The sequence below is a fragment of the Ornithorhynchus anatinus genome, chromosome X5 (genome assembly GCF_004115215.2).
Source record: "Ornithorhynchus anatinus isolate Pmale09 chromosome X5, mOrnAna1.pri.v4, whole genome shotgun sequence".
NCBI lineage: Eukaryota > Metazoa > Chordata > Mammalia > Monotremata > Ornithorhynchidae > Ornithorhynchus > Ornithorhynchus anatinus.
In genome coordinates, this window is record NC_041753.1 from 57,271,727 (window position 1) to 57,287,010 (window position 15,284).

Here is a 15,284-nt window from a genome sequence, read left to right on the forward strand (position 1 = left end):
TCTCACGGTTTCACTATGTAAAGCCAGCATTTGTTTTACCAAACCCCTTCTAATTGCCAATACTTTGCACCTCTTATGCGAGAATCTCTCATTAATAGTGTATAGATGGCTCCAGGTAGCAGGAGGCTCTGCCACTTGTCTGCTGTGTGACCTTGGGTGAGTCACCCCACTTCTCTGGGCCTCAATTCGCTCATCTGTCAACTGGGGATTAGGACTGGGAGCCCCATGTGGGACGTGGACTGTGCCCAGTCTGATGAGCTTGTATCTACCCCACGCTGCTTCTCTTATAGTGAGCGCAGATCCACCAGCCTGTCCGCTTCGCGTGCAGCTTTGTTCCTTCCCCCACAGCACATATGTACAGTGCCTGGCACCCAGGAAGTGCTTCACAAATACCATAGAAACAAACAGTAAAACCTCCACTATGGCCGCCTGTCGCTGTTTATCCTGCCCCTCTCCCGCCAAGCTTCCTGTGTGTTACTTTCCCAGCTATCCTCACTTAAACTCCACAGCCACCGTCACCGTCCAGCCACCAAGGCTCCCTTTGGCTCCTCCTCCACTGCACTCCCTTCGAACGCTTCGAACATCTGATAACGCCCAAAATCTCAGACCCGACCCACCCCCACATGAGGCGTAAAGCAAAGCGAATGCCTCACCCGCTGCAGAGAAAGGGGAACAGTGGAAGCAGTGGGTTAGATAGAAGTTAATCAGGTTGGACACAGACCCAGCACTGAGGCTTAATGGCAAGAGCATGGGCTTGGGAGTCAGAGGTCATGGGTTCTAATCCCTGCTCTGCCACTTGCCAGCTGTGTGACTTTGGACAAGTCACTTAACTTCTCTGTGCCTCAGTTACCTCAGCTGGAAAATGGGGATTAAGACTGGGAGTCCCACCTGGGTCAACCTGATTACCTTGTAGCTACCCCAGTGCTTAGAACAGTGCTTGGCACATAGTAAGCACTTAACAAATACAATTATTATTATTAATAAACTGGGACATAAGTTTAAGCTAAGGATGCTCAGAAAGAATTGAATCCCTACTTTCCAAATGTTGGATATTTTGTCGGATAAAAACATTTGCCTTCCAGTGCTTTAAGCTGCACTCTTATTAACATATCTGGAAGACAGCTGCCTGAACTAAGCGTGACAAACTACTTATTATTTGAAAACATGTAAATCTCCGTCTTGCCAAATCCAACCTCGACTCCATCCTAATCCTCCTCAACCTCTCGGCTGCCTTCGAAGCTGTCGTCCACCCCCTTCTCTCGGAAACGTTATCCAATCTCGGCTTCACTGACACTGCCCTCTCCTGGTTCTCCTCCTATCCCTCTGGTCGCTCATTCTCAGTCTCTTTTGTGGGCTTGCCCTCTGCCTCCCACCCTCTGCCTGTGGGGATCCCTCAAGGTTCAGTTCTGGATCTCCTTCTAGTCTCCATTTACATCCACACCCTTGGAGAATTCATTCGCCCCCCCATAGGTTCAATTACCACCTCTATGTAGATGATTCCCAAATCTACATCTCCAGCCCTGATCTCTCTCCCTCTCTGCAGGCTCGCATTTCCTCCTGCCTTCAAAACATCTCTACTTGGGTGTCCTGCTGCACCTCAAACTTAATATGTCCAAAACAGAACTCTTTATCTTCTCACCCAAACTTTGTCCTCCCCAACTTGCCCATTACTGTAAAGACAGCACCACCATCCTTCCTGTCTCACAAGTCTGTGACCTTAGCATTATCCTTCACTCCTCTCGTTCAACCCACATATTCAGTCTATCCTTTCCTCTCCATCCAAACTGCTACCATGTGTATCCAAGCACTTATTCTATCTCGCCTTGATTACTGTATCAGCCTCCTTGCTGACCTCCCTGCCTCCTGTCTCTCCCCTCTCCAGTCCATACTTCATTCTGCTGCCTGCATCATATTTTTGTAGCTCACCTTTTGTAGCTGAACGTTTTTGTAGCTCACCTTGCTACTCTCCTACTACAACCCTGCCCGCACGCTTCGCTCCTCCAATGCCAGCCTACTCACTGTACCTCGATCTCATCTCTCTTGCCACCGGCCTCCCTCCCACATCCTGCCTCTGTCCGGGAACGCCCTCACTCTTCATATCCGACAGACAGTTACTCTCCCCACCTTCAAAGCCTTATTGCAGGCACATCTCTTCCAAGAGACCTTTCCCAAGTCCTCATTTCCTCTTTTCCCACTCCCTTCTGCATCACCTTGACTTGCTCTCTTTATTCACCCTCCCCATCCCCAGGCCCACAGCACTTATGTACATATATGTAATTTATTTATTTACATTAAAGTCTGCATTCCCCTCTAGACTAAGCTCGTTGTGGACAGGGAATGTGTCTGTTATAATGTTGTGTCGTACTCTCCCAAGTACTTAGTATAGTGCCCTGAACAAAGTGTATGCTCATTAAATGTGACTGACTGATTGATTGAAAAGGCTGGGGGGAGAGGGTGGTGGTGGCTGAGGTGGAGGTCCAGATAGATAAGGCTTAATAGCCACCTCATCTCCTTTCAACAATGTTGTTTATTTAGTCTCAAAGGAAAATCCACCTAATTTATCTGAAATTCTGTAAATATAGAAAAATTCTCAATACCTGAAATTCTGTAAATATAGAAAAATTCTCAATACCCAACAGAAAACAGTAAGCACACATCGATTATGTTGTATACTTGGAGATGAGGACCACAAAGGCCATGCCTAGGATAGAAGGGAGACGAAATAATGAGGTGATTACCCAGATAAAGGTAATCTAAGTAAAAACAAACAAGTCTTTTTTGCTTTAGTTTATCTGCATTAATTTAGGGGAAAATTTAATTTGGCATAAATGATTTGATTATTTTCTTTATTGCTCCTCAACTTGGGAACAGTGCAGAGACCATAATAATAATAATAATAATAATTATGGTATTTGTTAAGCACTTACTATGTGCCAAGCACTGTTCTAAGCACTGGGGTGGATACAGGGTAATCAGGTTGTCCCACATGGGGCTCATAGTCTTAATCCCCATTTTACAGATGAGGTAACTGAGGCCCAGAGAAGTTAAATGACTTGCCCGAGGTCACACAGCAGACAAGTGGCGGAGTCGGGATTAGAACCCAAGTCCTCTGACTCCCAAGCCCGGGTTTTTGCCACTAAGACACGCTACTTCTCTGTAGCATAGGAGGAAGATTGGATTTATGGTCTAGACTTGACTATTCTGTGGTTCCTGTCTCTCAGTCACCCTCTATGGGTATCAAATTCCTCACTACTGCTGACCATACATACCTTCTGCATCTCCCAACTTCTCTTTCAGAGGGCCGAGGAGGCAGCAGTTAGAGGAGGATTAGGGCCGGACCTTTTAAATTGATCGACCGAAGGTGAGTTGCCTTCGGTGAAACGGCGCTGCCTAGTGGAAAGAGCTCGGGCCTGGGAGTCAGGGGCCTGGGTTTGAATCCCGGATGTGTGACCTTGGGCAAGTCACTTCACTTCTCTGGGCCTCAGATACCTCATCTGTCAAATGGGGATTAAAGGCTGTGAGCCCCACATGGGCAGTCCTATTTACTTATATTGATCCTGGTGCTTAGTTCAGTGCCTGGCACATAGTAAGTGCATAACAAATACCGTTATTATTATTATTATTCATCTTGGATCTGCCACTTGCCTGCTGTGTGACCTTGGGAAAGTCACTTAACTTCTCTGAGTATCAGTTTCCTCATTGGTAAAATGGGGATTAGATCTTCCTCCTGATTTAGCCCCATGTTGGGCAGGGACTGGGTCCACTTCGTTATAATAATGTTGGTATTTGTTAAGTGCTTACTATGTGCAGAGCACTGTTCTAAGCGCTGGGGTAGATACAGGGTAATCAGGTTATCCCACATGAGGCTCACAGTCTTAATCCCCATTTTACAGATGAGGTCATTGAGGTCCAGAGAAGTGAAATGACTTGCCCACAGTCACACAGCTGACAAGTGGCAGATCTGGGATTCGAACCCATGACCTCTAACTCCCGAGCCCAGGCTCTTTCCACTGAACCACGCTGCTTCTACCCCAGTGCTTAACACATAGTAAGTGCTTAACAGATACCTCAATTATTATTAGTAGTAGTCATGGAATGAAACCTACAGACAAGTCTTGATTATTCCATCAATCAGTGGTATTTACCAACTGTAAGGCCTCATTAGAATCACATCTCCTTAAGAAGCCTTCCCCAACTAAGCCCTCATTTCCCTTACTTGTTTTCCCTTATGCATCACCTATGCACTTGGATCAGTACCCTTAAGCAGTGGATATTCACTCCATCCTCAGTCCCACAGCACTTCCCGTTCATATTCGTAATTTATTTTAATGACTGTCTTCCCTCTAGACTGTAAGCTCGTTGTGGGCAGCAGGGAATGTGTCTACCAAATCTATTGTATTCTCCCAAGTTCTTCGTACGGTGCTCTGCACACAGTAATTGTTCAAGGAATACCATTTATTGATTATCATCATCAATAGCATTTTATTGAGTTTTTAGTGTGCTCAGAGCACTGTTCTTTGGAAATTGGAATCACATTAAGTATTCCAGGAACTATCAAATTTAGGTATCTCTGTACAAAACGTTTCTCTCTGTGATGGTGTTTTTATATTACGATGGTTATATTATATGTTTCAGTTTTTAGTATAGTATTTATCTTTCTGAATTTGTATTTGGACAGCCTTGCTCCTTTATCTCAAGTGCCACAAAGGCTCTGCACTCTTCTTTGGTTCTTATATTGCTCTGTGCTCATGATATTTCTGTTTGGTGCTAAACCAATTTGGTGACTAGAGTGAGGATGGAGGAAAACCTGGAGAAATATAAACATATACATTTATTTTTTAAGAGATCAGAAACTGAATCCATTTCTGAAGATTCTAACAATTGATGTGGGCTCATTGTGACATCATTCGATCATATTTATTGAGCAAAGCATTGTACTAAGCACTTGAGAGAGTACAATGTAACAATAACACTAAATGATGAAAACCCCAAATTGGAAACTAAGTGTGCAATCCACAATAAATGCATTCATATATTTAATCAATGTCTTAGGGTTTATTTTTTTTCAGTGAGTCCTCAAAGTACTGGCTAAAAAAATGTATAACTGTAAAAGAACTAGCACTCAGTAAGAATCACGAGGCAAATCTTGCATACAGATCCCTGGAGACACCTCTTTCACTTTATTGGGATATAGAAGTGAAAAAGAGGAATGGTAAGTGGTAGTGTAACAGCTGATGAATGAGTTGAGTTATTTAACTGAGTTTCCAGGCACAAAGGAGAGACCAAAGACTCTAGATGCACTGGACAAAATGGGTGATGGGAATGCCATGTATTTTTCTTCTCTATTCTGTAAATTACATTACCGAACTGGCAGCTACCACGTGATGCCTGTAATCTCAATGATGGGCCATGAAAGAGAGGAAAACAGGAATGGTTGGGACGATGCTTCCAGTTTGCTAATTAGAACGAGCTACTAATGAATATCTGTTGAAAAAACTAACACCTCTGAAATAGACTGTCAGTTCGGGAAGCATCTGTTTCTAACTTTAATAGCACCGAAAACTGAGGTTCCTTTGGACAAGAGATTAAAAGGGTCGCTCATATGATCTGCCCGCAGTAACAACCAAAGGAATTTTGCATCTAAGTAGAATTCACCCGTGAGGCATTATTCAGAACCACACAGATGTTCAATTTGGCATCTAGCAGAGGAAAGCTGGCTGTCAGGCAAAGTGAAAAGGAAAATCAAAAGCAAATTTGGGCAAACTTGGGTAAAGAGCAATTCAGAATGTGGATGAAGGGCAAATGAGGCTATGAGAGGAGAAAAGAGATTAAAGGAGCTACTTCTAATTGGAGCATTTTTCCAAAACTGAGCCGCACTTTGGATACATAGGAGTCTGAAACTTCGCTTGCAATTTCTAGTGGTAATATGAACGGGGAATCCAAATGATTATGCCAGTAATCCAGATAACATGCAGAACAGATATGTCATTTGTTGGCTATCAGCACTGGGTTGAAATTAGCCGATCCTTCGGTTGCAGACCAGCTGAGATAACAGGAAAGATTGAGTCACTGCCAAAAAAGCAATCTGTTGGCTTTCTGCTGAGTCATAGTGCACAGGTTTATCACTAAACAAAGGAATATCACTTGGCTACAAAAGGCAGCTCATCCCAATAAGAAACTTAACACACCCTTTTACATCTCTTATATTAAAGCCTACAGAAGATATGAAGAACCCTGATAAATCATTATTATTATAGCTTTTGTTGGACTTGTTAAGCGCTTACTACCTGCCAAGCACTGTTCTAAGCGCTGGGGGAGATATGCGTTAATCATTTTGGAGACAGCCCCCCGTCCCATATGGGGCTCTCAGTCTAAGTACGAGGGAGAACAGGTAATGAATCCCTGTTTTACAGATGAGGTAACTGAGGCACAGAGAAGTTAAGTGACTGACCCAAGGCCACACAGCACACCCGTGGCAGAGCCAGGAGTAGGACTCAGTTCCCCTGACTCCCAGGCCCGTGCTCATTCCACTAGGCCAAGCTGCATCTCTTTCTTTTCACAGTAGCCACCTTGCAATTAGCTGGAAAGCCCCTGGAGTGTGCAGAAAGGTCTTCCACAAAGCAATAAAATACAGCAAAGGTGGTTGGCACGATTGGTCTTGATTTTATTAAATAATGCTAGGACAATGGCCAGCTTCAAATTTAAAATAAAACTTCACATGAGCTGTAATCACTCTATTAGAGGAAATGGGTAGTTGAAAGAGTCAATAAGCAGGATAAAATAAAGGCAAATGAAGTGAGAGAAGTAAGGATGTGAAGTGAATTGCCTCATTACAGAGCCATCTGGCAGAGAAATATTGACTGAAGAGGTTGCAGAACTGAGGACAAGCTAAAGAGCCTCGACCTTCTTTGAGCTGGCCGAAAGTGGGGAAGTAATAGGAGATGAGAATTCTCAATGAAAGGAGAGAGAGAGATCAGGGTATTCACCCAGCTCCACAGCACCCATACCTATCCTCATACTCTGCCATTTTTCCTATTTCTAATTTATTTCAACATCTATCTCCCACTTTAGGCTTCAAGCTCCTTGTGGGCAGGGAATATGCCTACGAGCTCTGTCGTATTGTACCCTCCCAAGTACAGTGCTCTGCATTCATTCATTCATTCAATTGTATTCAGTGAGCGCTTACTCACTGTACACAGAGCACTGTACTAAAGTGCTTGGAAAGTACAATTCGGCAATAGAGACAATCTCTGCCCACAACGGGCTTACAATCTAGACGGGGAGAGAAAGATGTCAAAACAAGTATACAGACCTATATATAAATAAATATAACTGTAGATATATACATATACACATACGTGCTGTGGGGTGGGGAGAGGGGGCGAAGAGCAAAGGGAGAGAGTCGAGGTGACACGGAAGGGAGGGGGAGCTGAGGAAAAGGGGGCTTAGTCTGGGAAGGCCTCTTGGACGAGGTGCGCCTTCAGTAGGAGGAGGAGCCCGCGAAGGAGACTGAGAATGAACGGCCAGAGAGATAAGAGGAGAACCAGGAGAGGATGGAGTCAGTGAAGCCAAGGTTGAATAACGTATTGAGGAGAAGGGGATGGTCAACAGTGTCAAAGGCAGCTGAGAGGTCGAGGAGGATTAGGATGGAGTAGGAGTCATTGGATTTGGCAAGAAGGAGGTCATTCATGACCTTTGAGAGGGTGGTTTCAGTGGACACAGCATGCACACAGTATGCACTCAGTAAATACCACTGATTGCTTGATCAGGAGAGAACTTCCATTCAGAGGGAAGTAGCATGGCCTAGTGGAAAGAGCCCCTGCCTGGGAGTCAGAGGACCTGGGTTCTAGTCCGGCTCCACCACTTACCTGCTCTGTGACCTTGGGCAAGTCACTTCCCTTCTCTGGGCCACAGTACCCTCATCAGCAAAATGCAAAATGCAATAATAATACTGGTATTTGTCAAGCGCTTACTATGCGCTCTTCCTCCTATGTAGACTGTGAGCCCCATGTAGGACCTGATCACCTAGTATCTACCCCAGTGTTTAATTTGGTTCTTGAAACATGGTAAGCACTTAGAGAAGCAGCGTGGCTCAGTGGAAAGAGCACGGGCTTTGGAGTCAGAGATCATGGGTTCAAATCCCGGCTCGGCCATTTGTCCGCTGTGTGACTTTGGGCAAGTCACTTAACTTCTCGGTGCCTCAGTTACCTCATCTGTAAAATGGGGATTAACACTGTGAGCCCCACGTGGGACAACCTGATTCCCTTGTGTCTACCCCAGCGCTTAGAACAGTGCTCGGCACATAGTAAGCGCTTAACAAATACCAACATTATTAGAGAAGCAGCGTGGCTCAGTGGAAAGAGCACGGGCTTTGGAGTCAGAGATCATGGGTTCGAATCCCGGCTCTGGCACTTGGCAGCTGTGTGACTTTGGGCCAGTCACTTCACTTCTCAGTTCCTCAGTTACCTCATCTGTAAAATGGGGATTAAGACTGTGAGCCCCACGTGGGACAACTGATTCCCTTGTGTCTACCCCAGCGCTTAGAACAGTGCTCTGCACATAGTAAGCGCTTAATAAATACTAACATTATTATTATTATTAATAATTACCATTACTATCATTATTGCTATCATTAACTCCATGCTACATTTGGTAAGTGTGACATTAGTTGAACTTTATTTGTTGATAGAGACCTATAGACTCTTTATATAAGGAGCAAATTGTGGTACTCAAAGTATAAAGCATTTCAACCATTGTATTGCCTTTTGGTACCCAAACAAGGATAGAGGTTGTCAGACATGTTGGTGTCAGTGGAGATAATGTACTGTACTGGGCACAGGCTTTGGCCAGAGAACTGTCAGAACTGAATAATGGTCTAGGAGTCCAGCTGCAAGGACATGGTAAAGAATTTCTTCATACTTCATAGATTGGGTATTTTAGGAAGTTATGTGGGTTGGATGAAAAACAAGGGATTTTATGTTTTTTGCAGTAATTGTGAAAATGATTCAGTAGCCTATAAGTGAAATTAGCAGCAGTAAAGAACCCAGTAGCAGCTTTTACATTTTTTAACAGTCTCTGGTGCCTTAGAGACTTGGGGGTGGTGCTATAGGTTGTTTATTAAAGGATTTTGACTGCAAAATGTTTCTAAAGACAAATTCCCTTCACAGTCGAGGGCCTGGTATGCTCCGGGTTCTGAAAACAAGGTAGGCGATAGCTATTAATTATTTTAGAAAGAACAATATATACCATTTTTCCATTTAGGGAGTGACTTTTATGATCAATGAGGAAGTTTTCTGGGGTTTGCAAACATGAGCAAAAAACAAAACAAAAATCTTGCCATGATGGAGTTTTCTATTAGAAATGTAGGAAATGTAGTTACAACAGAGCTGGGACAGTTTGGGCTGAAATTCCTTTAGAAGAGGGTCAGGGGAAATGAATTTAAGATCAAGTCCTTCCTTCTTTCTTTCTTCCCCACGCCATCCAGTTCCTAGAGACTTCCCATTTCTACCCTTCTCGCTGCCCTTCACGGTCACTTCTCCCCCAGTTCAGCATTGTTATTTTTAACTTTTAGAATGTCGAATGGGCAAGTTTTATTTATGAGCAGATGTGTAAGTCAAAGTCATGTCCCAAGCAGTATTTAATTTGTAATGAAAGAGGTGCTAGGCTCAAGCAGATTCTGTAATTTTACATTTTAAAAGAGGAGAGGAACTTTGAAGCCCGGGGATGCCTGGGAGAGGAACTGCCGACTCCAGTCTCAGCAAGCCCCAGCCCCCATTAGGCCCTGGACTCGTGGCATTATTGATTGTAACCTGAGAGCGCAGATGTGCTCTTTTCTCTCCCATGGTGCTTATACCGTGAAGGTAACATTTAGAAACGATTTTTTCCTTCTTCCGGATGGTGATTCAGCAGACGTGTTCTTGATTCGTTCCTGTTTGAGAGAGTGGAGGAAAAAGACTGCTTGTATTTATTTCGAGGCTCACATCTCCAAAAGGCAAATGGAAAGTGGTTGTATTAAATACCCAATAAATAGCCCATTAAATAATCGGAGAAGTAGCGTGGCTTAGTGGAAAGAGCCCGGGCTTGGGAGTCAGAGGTCGTGGGTTCTAATCCCGCCCCTGCCACTTGTCTGCTGTGTGACCTTGGGCAAGCCACTTAACTTCTCTGTGTCTCGGTTACCTCAGCTGTAAAATGGGGATGAAGGCTGTGAGCCCCACGTGGGACAAGCTGATTACGTTGTATCTACCCCAGTGTATAGAACAGTGCTTGGCACATAGTAAGCGCTTAACAAATACCATTATTACTATTATTAAATAGCAGAGTTTTGGAAAGAGTCAGGATTCCACCAGTCTAACATTTTGAATGTTGTGAGAGGTTAAGGAGGTCCCCATTCAAATTAGTGATTCCCGTGTGTATCTGGGCCTTTATTGTGTCTTCTCAGTTGCCTAGTTCAGTGCGGAGCTCTGCACACAGTTGGTATTCGATAACTGCTGTATCTTCATCAACGATATCAACATCATCATCCTCATCGCCATCATAGTGTTGATATCGTCGATGATGACACAACTGAAAAAAAATCAACATCATCAGCAGCATCATCGACCATATTTACTGAGCACCAACCGTGTACAGAGCACTGAACTCAGCACTTGGGCGCCTACCGTAAAAGTCAAAGACCTGATCCCTGCCCTCAGTATAATGGAGCTTTACTTCATCAGAATTTCCTAAGAATTCCATAGTTGCACTGAAATGTTGACCTTGGTAGAGGCTGAAGGAATTCATTATTTCCAGGGAAAACGGAAACGTTCTTGTTTTAAAGAATTAGCCTTTGACTGCTAAAGCAACCTTTAAATGAACTTTTGTGTGAGGTTTTAGGAACCATTTCAGTTTTAATGGCAGCATTTTCTCTTTCAGTTTTAGTGGTCAGCATTTGCACAGAATGAAGTACTGTCCTCTGGGTTAACTCGGCCATCTGGCCTTTACTCCAGGAAGATGCTAGACAGCCAACGAAAGTATATCGAGAGTTCCAGTCCTATGGTTTTTCCACTTTCCACTCTTGTGAACCAGTTCCCATTTCCTATCTAGATAAGAATGGAAAACCTCATTACATAGGGATCAGTTTGTTTTCCCGATCGACGTTAACCGTAGCAGAACACCTAAAGCAAGCAAGGGTGGTTTGAGTTTAGCCTGGTGGTGCTCCAGGAGCTCTTTAATAGAGAAAGCCTTCTTTGAGTTCTCGCTTTATCAATGCACAGCCAAGGAGACCAGGAGAAACGTACTCGCTTGGCACTCGCTCCATTCCAGATATCCCAATGGTGCACTACTTTCCCAACCCTGAAGGCCATTTTGAAGTTGCGGTGTTGGTGGGACATCCAGCTAGCAGCATCCTGCAGACAGAAGGAAATGAGAGTCTGCAGAGGAGAGGGATAGGGGCTGGAGAAGTAGATTTGGGACTCATTCACCTAGAAGTGGTCATCGAAGCTGTGAGAGCGGATGTAGCTAGCATGGAGGCAGTGACTTCACTTCTCTGTGCCTCAGTTACCTCATCTGGAAAATGGGGATGAAGACTGTGGACCCCACGGGGGACAAACCGGTGATCTTGTTTCCCCCTCCAGCACTTAGAACAGTGCTTGGCACATAGTAAGCGCTTAACAAATGCCATCATCATCATCAGTGAGAGCCTGGGGAGCCGATTGGCTATTTGGGGGAGGAGGGTTCCAGTTTGTTTATCGATTAGGGAGGACAGGGGCAGAGAGTTGGTGTGTTCTGGAGAACGTTTTAAGATCGTTTATGAATGGAAATTCTTAATTTCCCTGGAGATCAGAAAGGTCACGTGTCCCTCATAAGCAACAGTTTGCTCAACGTTTTAGTGACAGTCGTCCGACCCATTGAGTCTCCAGCCTACTTGCATCAGGAGAGTCTTGTCAATGTCAAGACTACCCAGGCTTAGTATCTTTTACAAATCGAGTTCAGAATATTAACGTGATCCACCTCCCCTAGCTTCGGAGTCAGTTCTGAATCACAGCTCTTGCAAACAAGCTATTCACCCAGTAGATTTTCTTGCAACAGTGGGGGAAGGAGTTAGCTTGGATCTAGGAAAGTATTTTCAATTATTTCTTTTGTAATTGCTGTTCTGTTTCCTAGTCTATCATCTGGAATGTTCTCCTCCTTGCTCGCTTCAGAGCCCATCATTCCACTGCTATTCGCCTAGACATTTTAAAGACCGAGTCCCCACACTGAGTATTTAACATTTTGGCAACTTGGCTTGATGCGAACAGCTCCTATGCCCCCTTCTGCATGGGTGACCCCTTGCTCTGGGAGTGCCCTCCCTAATGTTTGTTGTATTCTCCCAAGCGCTTAGTACACTGCTCTGCTCATAGTAAGTACTCAGTAAAAAACACTGATTGATTGATTACAGTCTGGTTAGGTGCAGCCTACTCAGTGCTCAGAAGGTGCTGAAGGCAGTGGAATGTATATAATGATAATAATAATTATGGTATTTGTTAAGCGCTTACTATGTGCCAGGCACTGTTCTAAGCGGTGGTACATCCATCTCCCACCACTGCAGGGCTCTGCCTCTCTCTCTGTCCCCCCTCTCCTTTTTCTCCATACATCCATCCTTCCTCCTCCGCCCCAGAGGGGACCCCTTTGATATCCCCAAGGTGTGCATCTTGGGGCACCTCGGTGACACTTGGAAGGAATCGCGTAGAAAGTCATTAATCAGAACTGACTTACAGGCTAGTTTCAATCATCAAAAGTAATAATAACCGTGGTCTTGGTTTAGTGCTACTATGTGCCAAATGCTACTATGTGCCGTTCAAATCACTGGGGCAAATGCAGGATAATCAGATCAGACACAGTCCCTGTCCCATATTCATATTCAATAAATAGCAGTATTTACTGCTATTGTTCTTGTCTGCCTGTCTCCCCCGATTAGACTGTAAGCCCGTCAAAGGACAGGAACTGTCTCTATCTGTTACCGATTTGTACATTCTAAGCACTAGTACAGTGCTCTGCACATAGTAAGCGCTCAATAAATACTATTGAATGAATGAATATGGGGCTCACGCTCTAAGGAGGAGGGAGAACAGGTATTGAATCCCAACTTTACAGGTGAGGAAACTGAGTCCTAGAGGCAGCATGGCCTAGTGGATAGAGCACGGGCTTAGAAGTCGGAGAACTTGGGTTCTAATCCTGGCTCTGCCACTTGTCTGGCATGTGACCTTGGGTAAGTCACTTCACTTCTCTGGGCCTCAGTTACCTCATCTGTAAAATGGGAAATAAGACTGTGAGCCCGTTGTGGACAGGGATTGTCTCTATTTATTGCTGAATTGTACTTTCCAAGTGCTTAGCACAGTGTTCTGCACACAGGAAGTGCTCAATAAATATGATTGAATGAATAAATGAATGAATGACAGGGACTGTGTCCAACCTGATTAGCTTGTATCTACTCCCGTGTTTAGTACGGTGCTCGGCACATAGTAAACGCTTAACAAATGCCACACACACACACACAAAAATTGAAGTGGCTTACTCGAGGTCACATATCTGGCAAGTGGCATAGCCGGGTTTAGAACCCAGGCCTGTACTCTTTCCACTAGGCCACACCACTTTTCATGCGTTTGGGTGACTGAACAAATGGAGTTTGGCTAGCTCAGCTATGGACTTGCCCAATTTGGGTCAGTTATCTGACCACTGATCATCCACATTAGCCTCAGTTTGGAGAACCAGTAGGATTAGATACCAGATTTAGAATTGTCCTTTTCCTTTGAAAAAGGCCATCTGATGATAGCGGCGATGCCCAGAAGTCTCTGGCGGCAGCTGCGGGGAGGGAGACAGAAAGGCTTAATAGCTTTGGGCTGTTTAAGTAGTCTTTGTGTAAACCCATCTTCCGCTCCCCCAGCTCTCTGACCTGTTTAAAATTTAAGAAAATGTTTACGAAATGAATGTTGAAAAATCCAGCTGGATCGGTCCTAGGACCACATATATGTCTAAGTGACATGGATCTAGCCACGTTCCATTTTCTCAGAATAGCCTTTGAAAAATATCAAGCATCCAAATGCAAGCATATTGATAATTCCTGTTTGCTCGGTTTCCCTCTGCAGTTGCAACAGGGAAGCAGACTTGGTGTGCTATTAATATGCAGAATGTAGCAGTAGGTGCTTAATTCCTGGGTCTTTCTGGAGACATCAAACAACATAAAGTGGATTCTGGTGCTCGGAATTTTAAAAATGGTTATTCATCACTCAGAGGTGCAGTCGTGTACCTCATTTTCATCTGGGTAGATGTAAATGTGATTGTTGTAAATTACTGGAGCCTTTCCAAGCTTTTAGCTTTTAAAACTCCAAGGAGGCTTAATCATCTGCTTCCTATTTTATATCCTCAACATCACCACGGCCCCTTATTCTGTACCGCACAGAAATCCCGCTTCCCAGGACGTTCCTGGAAGATAAAAAAAAAAAAGACTAATTGGTTACGGCTTCTAAAAAGCCTGCACAAAGCCTTGAGTCTTCGATGTTTAATCATTTGTGTGTCTGTACATTGTTCTTCCAGTTACCAACAGATCCACCCTGTGTATGACCTATTGTCTTGACTGCTCATGCTCTTACAAAAGCAAAGCAAGATTTCACTGGAAGCAACCCATCATTATTCATTCATCTGGGATTTCTGTACCCTAGCCTTAAACTCATTTGCTGTTAATGAGTGGATGATATCCATTTTGCAGCCACTCTCTGGCAATGTAGAAATATTTAATATACCATTAAAATACAGTGTTAGTGAAAGGGAGAGGAGGAGATAAGAAAGAAAACATATACATTTATGCAGTGGTGGAAAACTTTTAACTTGGCCAATGGAAATTTGAGGGGAAGCGTGTGTTCTGGGAAGATTGCTAGTGTTTGAAATATCCATTATATTTAATGACACACTGGAGGTCACTTTGAAAATGTAACTGGTCCACTTACGATTATCCCTGCATGGCTTCGAGCTTCCAAGAATTCCAAATAGGGGGACGTAATAATATTTTTTTCTACTTGGAACTTTACTATTAAGTAGCCATCCTTTTTTAAGGCAAAACTTCCCGTTAAGGACAGAGCACTGAACTAGACATCTGTGGTACAAGTTAAAGAGCTGACGTGGTACCTACCCTCAAGGAACTTACAATTTAATAGGGGCAGCATGACAAAATTATGTCAATATGTACAGATATAATAACTGCAAGAAGGAGTCGAGGGGAATGTGTAGGATTAGGAATGTGTGGGTGGGTTGAAGAACAGTTGTGGTTTATC